Here is a 6,646-nt window from a genome sequence, read left to right as displayed (position 1 = left end):
GGAAACTGTTTAGGTTCTAAATCAGTGTCTGGTGTTAGTAATGGACTGGAGGGTGAGAGTCTGGTCTCTCAGTTGTTGGAATAATGTAGATGTGTCAAAGAGGTCAAAAGGCATGTAGTTGAATTGATAGAGCTCCTTGGTGGTTGAGAAAACTTTTTTTCTCTATCTTCTTTCTGCAGGGATATCTGCCAGTAATCCTTGATGAAGTCTAAAGATATAAGGAAGAGTGCTTCCCCTAAAATGTCTAATGTCTCATCCACAGGTTGATGCAAAATTGAGCCCATCTGGGTTGGGCAGACAGGTTAACACCTCCATGAGCAATGGGATGGCTCTATGACTCTGAGAGGGAGAATACTGTCCACCTCCCCTTCAATTCCCTGCAATAGCTGTTTTTGCCAGCTTCTCCCTGGAGCCCTCATTACTACACCTGAGTCAATGTTGATGGCATACTCAGTCAGCAGAGTCCTCCCAGAAGTCAATGAAAATACATCCTGGAATTCTTATTCCTTTAGTTGACACATTCCTTTAGTTGACACATGTGAGCTCTCTGTCCATGGGACAAATACTCCCCCAGGGCTTCAATGGGCCCAGCCCACTGGATATGTTGTGACTGGTCAAGGAGCTTTGCTGAGGTGGAGGGGAAAGGACGGGCTACCTTTGGTTAAAGTTGGAACTCCTGTGGTTTCAATTTGGTGTTGATTCTAAGGCCCCTAATTCCTCTATTTTCTCTTATTAGTCTATTCAAAATCTATAATGTTAGAATAAGCAGTAACAGGAAAGGGGCAACCCTGTCTTGTGCCTTGTTTAATGGGGATATCTTCAGTTATTTGGCTGTTGACAGATTTTGGCCTTATGTTTAGTATATATTGCTTTAATAGTTTGCAGAATCTGCTCCCGTCTTCTCCAATTACAGCAACATAAAATTCCATTTTTTTTTCAACATCATGGTTAATTTCTGTCATTAATTTGCCGACTGTTGAACTACCGTATTTTTCACTCCAAAAGATGCACTCCCCCCCCAAAAAAAGTGTGGGGGAGTGTGTGCATCTTATGGAGCAAATACAGTGGGGCCTTACTCCCCCCAAAAATAAAACACTGCAAGCCCATAGGAACATGCTGGGGCTGCAAAAAACAAAACCAGGGAGAGAAAGGGAGCCTCAAAGGCTGGCTGAAGTGAATGGGGCTGGGGCCAGAGACCTGGCTGGGAAGTGCTCACCTGCCTCCCACCCGCCTCCTCTTGCTCCTCCAGAGCTTCCCTCACTCTGGTCAGCAGCCACGGCTTCCCCCCCAACTGCCCAGAGGAAAAAAATAACCAAAAAAATAAAGAGCACAGCAAGCCCAGTAAGAATGTGCTCCATTGCTGAGGCTTTAAGAAAAAATCTCAAAAAACAAACACTAGAGCCAACTCCAAAAATACAGACACACACACACGCACACATGCTTGCTTGGAAGCAGAGCACAGAAGCAAACCTACAGACACACACAGAGTCACCAAAACCCACTCAGAAAAGTTTTTCAAAGAAGAAAATATCAGCTTACTTCCCTACAGACACATGCACACAGACTCACTCCGAAGCAGGCTTTTCCAAGCCTCTTAACTGTGACACAACCGGACACACCCTATAACTGCCAAAAGAGCTACAACACAAAGTAGCCTCAGCGCCACCTACAGTTAAAAAGTTGAATTGTTAACTGCTGCTAACCTTCTCATTACTGGTCCACATCTATCTCTTGAGGCTTTGGCCTATTCTTTTTTTTATTTTCTTCCCACAACCAGATTTTAGATCAGAGTGGACAAAGTACAGCTTTTCAATTAGGTGCATCTTATGGTCAGGTGTGTCTTATGGAGCAAGAAAACAGTAATTTCTTATCTTTTTACTCAGAAGAGAAAACGTTGCATTTCAGAATAAAGATTTTTCGTGATTAATATGGCTAATTAAAAAAAAAACCTTTCCCACATTCCATGCATTTATATGGTTTCCCTCCAGTGTGAGTTCTCTGAAGTGAACTCAGCTGATTACTCTGACTGAAGCACTTCCCACATTCCAGGCATTTATATGCTTTCTCCCCAGTGTGAGTTCTTCGATGAGAACTCAGGTCACCGCTCTGACTGAAACACTTCCCACCTTCCGTGCATTTATATGGTTTCTCCCCAGTGTGAGTTCTTTGATGGGAACTCAAGGAACTGTTCTGATTGAAGCTCTTTCCACATTCCATGCATTTATAAGGTTTCTCCCCTGTATGAATTATTTGATGTGAACTCAGCGAACTGTTCCGATTGAAGCTCTTTCCACATTCCATGCATTTATATGGTTTCTCCCCAGTGTGAGCTCTTTGATGTGACCTGAGGATACTGCTCCAACCAAATCTCTTTCCACATTCCATGCATTTATGTGGTTTCTCCCCAGTGTGAGTTCTTTGATGGAAACTCAGGTGAGTGCTGTGAATGAAGGTCCTTCCACATTGAATGCATTTATATGGTTTCTCCCCAGTGTGAATTCTTTGATGTGAACTCAGGTGAGTTCTCTGACTGAAACACTTCCCACATTCCATACATTTATATGGTTTCTCCCCTGTGTGAGTTCTTTGATGGGAAGTGGTTATTGCTCTGAGTGAAGTTCTTTCCACATTCCATGCATTTATATGGTTTCTCCCCAGTGTGAGTTCTTTGATGAGAAACAAGCCTACTGGTCTCACTGAAGCTCTTTCCACACTGTAGGCATTTATACTCTCTCTCACCTCTCAGGGATGTTTCACGTGAAGTATAACCACTGTGCATCGTGATGCTCTTTCCTTGTTTAATGCACTGACTTTGTTTCTCATCGGGGTGGACTTTATTAAGTCTATTGTCATCTGAAGCTCCCTTGAATGTTTATCTGCCCAGGGAAACCTTTCTCCTTCCTTTTCCCTGCTGATTTTTTTCAGATCATCAGAAGTGCATCAACATCAATAGCAGAAGCTGGACATTTCTTATTCCCTGTTGTTTTCTAGCTTCCCTTCTTCCCTTTTCCACCTTTTAAGGATGTCATTTTTCTTTTCCACTGAAAGAACGATTGGCTCCACAGAATTGCATTTGTCTGCCCGTTACAGTCTTCTTATTCACCTGTTGGAGGAAGACAGAGAGATGAAAGAGGAGTCCTATGTTTAAAAGGGGGAGCCAGGGAACTTCAGACCTGACACCTTGACAATCATGTAAGGGAAAATTCTGGAGGAGATTACAAAGCAGACACTCTGCAAACATCTTGAAAACTGAAAGCCAACAGAGAAAGACGGAAATAATTGGATGTATTTAGCTTTGAGAAAAGAAGCCTCAGGGGGGAGACATAATAGAACTCTTTCCTAAAGACTGGCCTGAATTAACTTGGACCCCACTGACAAAATTCATGTGCGGAGAATTAAAGGTGCAGCACATAAACTCTTGCACACCCCGCAGGCCAGCTGGGCCAGTCATGTCTCGCTGTGCATTGCTGGGGTCCTTCTTCTCCAGTAGGGCACCTATCCAGAATGGAGCTCTGCTGGCCCTTCCTTGCTTGTTCCCGCAGTCAACCAATCATTAACTCAGTGGGAGAATCCTTGTGTCACTTCCTCAGTGGAGTGGTCAGCTGCTGGAGGAGGCAGGGAAGGGCTGAGCCACTTCCTAGACTGGAGCACTGACAGAGAAGAGGGACCCAGATAGTTCATGACAAATTGTGAGTGGCCCGGCTGACTTAGGGTGTGTAAAGAGGTTATGAATTTTGTCAGCAGGTTGGAATTAACTTAGGCCACACTCTCCTTTTTGGATATGATAGCCCTGAGCACGAGACGGAGATAGACTGATAGCCCCCTTCAAAGTCAAATGATTCTATCATTCGACAGCTGGGGGAATGGCAGTTGCATGATGCGGGATGTCAGGAATGTCCTCTTCATTCCTAGCCATCTTTTCTGCCCTGTCTGGCTAAGCAAAATAACACAGGGGGAAAGTTTCCTCTGTGCTCGTAAACCTTAAGAACAGCACCCTCCCAAAATGAAATTATAGCCTGTTCCATGTGCCACTTATGATGCAAACTGCGGCAAGTTCTAAAAATTTCACAAAAAACTAAAACACATCAAGATTAAGTGCTAAAACGATTCCACCACTCATGTCAGATAAACCACTCCCACCATGTTAAAGGTGCTATTCCACTAGGGGAAGGGGCCAACTTGAGTTCCCAGGTTCACCAAACTTTGAACCCTAGGCTGAGTGAAACCTAGAAGTTGTGGAAATGGACAAATATGGGCAAGCTTCTAACCCTAGATTCCCAATTATCCCCTTATTTGGGGACAAAATACTGTTGACTGTGTACTTTAAACCCTGCACACCATCCTGACCAGGTAGGACTCCAGAAGAATAAAAATATCCCCCATCAATCTGTGGCTAAGGCAGTTTCTTTAAACACTCAAACTCTTGTTTCCCCGAGTATCACACTTGGGTAAAATATAAAATGTATCATAGAATTATAGAAAAACGGAGGGGGCCTCGAAGGCCATCAAGTCCAACTTCCTGCTCAATCTTAGAGAGAGGCTTCCCCCCCCCCTTTTGTTAGGATTAAGGTTTAAGAATGTAGGAAGAACAGAGAGAAGAAGGGGGACTCTCACCCTTTGCCTACCCTGAAGAAAGCTTTTTAGAAATCTTATCTATTTTTACTTAGCTGGAACTTGTTATCCATTTTAACTGCAATATTCCTTGGAAATGTAATCTATGCCATGCTTATGCAACAAACTGAATTTTCTATGAAACTTTATTTTTTCAATAAAAAAGAAATTTAAAAAATCTACAGGACTGGTCTCTTGAACAGCAAGTCTCCTGAGCCTGCTTCCAGGGGTAGCAAGGCCATGATATTGCTATCAGACAGAGTCCTAATCCTCTGAGCTTTAGTGAGTCTTAAGGGACTACAAAGCCAAGGTGTCTGTACCTGCTAGCTACAAGCAAGTGCAGAAGAAAACCTTTAAGGCCAGGCTTACTGGAAAGGATTTGTGCTACGCCCTAGCTGATGGTTAAAGGGACTCAGCTTAGCTGAAATGGGGTACATAGATACCTGGAGGCTCTGTGGCCAAAGGAGTGGCGCTCCCTAGAGGGAGGCTGGTCCTGACAGGAGTGACTTGTTGAACTCGTCCTCTTGGATCCCAAAAGAGGAAAGGAGAAATTCAGGGGAGGCCCCATGCTAGGCTGTCCAGGGTTGGAATCTCACCAACAGCACCTGCTCTTGGTGACCACAGGGTTGAGCCCAGCAAGACTAGGAACCAAAAGAAAAACACTCTGCAAATGTTCAGAGAAGCACTGCGGTAGACAGTAAAACTGGGACTCACACGACCCAGGTTCGAACCCCCACTCGGCCAGGGAACTGACAGTGTGTGCTTGCTTTCACAAACCAGAGGGGCGACAGAATGAAGTTGACAGAAGAGATTCAACGTGAACATCAGAATATGGAGATTTCACACCAACTCAGTCTCCTTTGCACTGTCACGCCCATCTCAGTGGCCCCTCTTGCCCTCACCAGTCATTATGGAAGATCTGGTAGAAAGCACCCTCCAAATGCTCCCAATGCTTCCTGTGATTGGGCTAAAATTCTCTGAAATACTGATGTAAGCTTTACAACGTCTCACATCCTGCTAATCATAGAGTTATCTAATAAATAAACAAACACAGTGTCGCATCTAATGTCAAAGAGTGAAAGTTCTCACCTGCTGTTCAAGTTTTTGGGGGGCTTTGGAGTGTGATTCTTGCCTTTTTGTCCAGAGAAAAGTCGGGAGAGAATCAGGTGAGTCTCACCCCATCCTTGGGACAAAAGAAAAAACAAATCATTCTGAAGGTTTCTTGATTGGATGAAACCAAAAACTTCCCTTTAGGATAGAAGCCTTTGTGTTTTTGACACTCTGGAGAATTCAATTCTTTTAAAAAATACCCTCCAATTTATGAATGGGTGGGGAAATTGTGTGCTTCTATATTCATGATTCCAAAAGCCAGGATAAAACTCAAAACTGGTGCACAATATTGTGCCCGCCTTGCCAGCAGGAAAAAGGAGGCCAGGCCTGACAGAGCAAAGGTCGGCTGAAGTTTGATAATCACCCAAGGCAGCCGTCAACAGCAAGGGATCCTCAACTTTGGGCCTCCGGATGTTCTTGGACTTCTGCTCCCAGAAATCCTGGCCAGCAGAGGCGGTGGTGAAGGCTTCTGGGAGTTGCAGTTTCAGGTTTCCATGAATTCCCTGTACTATTTCACAGAGGCATGAAAAACCGGAAAGAGGCTGTCTGGAATATGGTGGTCCGGCACTACCCATGTGATGATGACACACACCTTCCATTTGCTTTTTAAGACCTTCCAGGAGGACCTTTGCTCAACCTCTCAGGCCCCAAGGTCTGGCCATCCAGCCGACCTCCGTCCCCTGTGCCAACGAAAACAGTAAGACATAAACAAGCAAAAAGGAGGAAAGCAATTTGGAATGAATGAATGAATGAATTCTAAGCTAATTAACAATTAGCAATTAACAATCTAATGACTGAATTTTCTGCCTCTAAGAAAGTCTCTTCCTGGAAGATTCAGATAATTTCCTGAGAATATTTTTAACTCAAAATCATCATCAGCACACCTCACACAAGACTCCACACACACACACACACACAAAGCACT

At 44.1% G+C, this 6,646-nt stretch overlaps 1 pseudogene across 1 annotated transcript; it reads right to left on the bottom strand.

The window, feature by feature from the left end:
* Positions 1-350: 350 nt before the first annotated feature.
* LOC140702931 (uncharacterized) lies at positions 351-6,260 on the bottom strand (annotated as a pseudogene). Its single transcript, XR_013539551.1, has 3 exons — positions 6,086-6,260; positions 5,701-5,794; positions 351-3,103 (listed from the first exon to the last, which is right to left on the bottom strand). The product of XR_013539551.1 is annotated as an uncharacterized LOC140702931 (transcript).
* Positions 6,261-6,646: the final 386 nt, after the last annotated feature.

Source organism: Pogona vitticeps, chromosome Z (genome assembly GCF_051106095.1).
Source record: "Pogona vitticeps strain Pit_001003342236 chromosome Z, PviZW2.1, whole genome shotgun sequence".
Taxonomy (NCBI): Eukaryota; Metazoa; Chordata; class Lepidosauria; order Squamata; family Agamidae; genus Pogona; species Pogona vitticeps.
The sequence above is the reverse complement of the archived record's forward strand: the minus strand, read 5'-3'. Positions and strand labels throughout refer to the sequence as shown.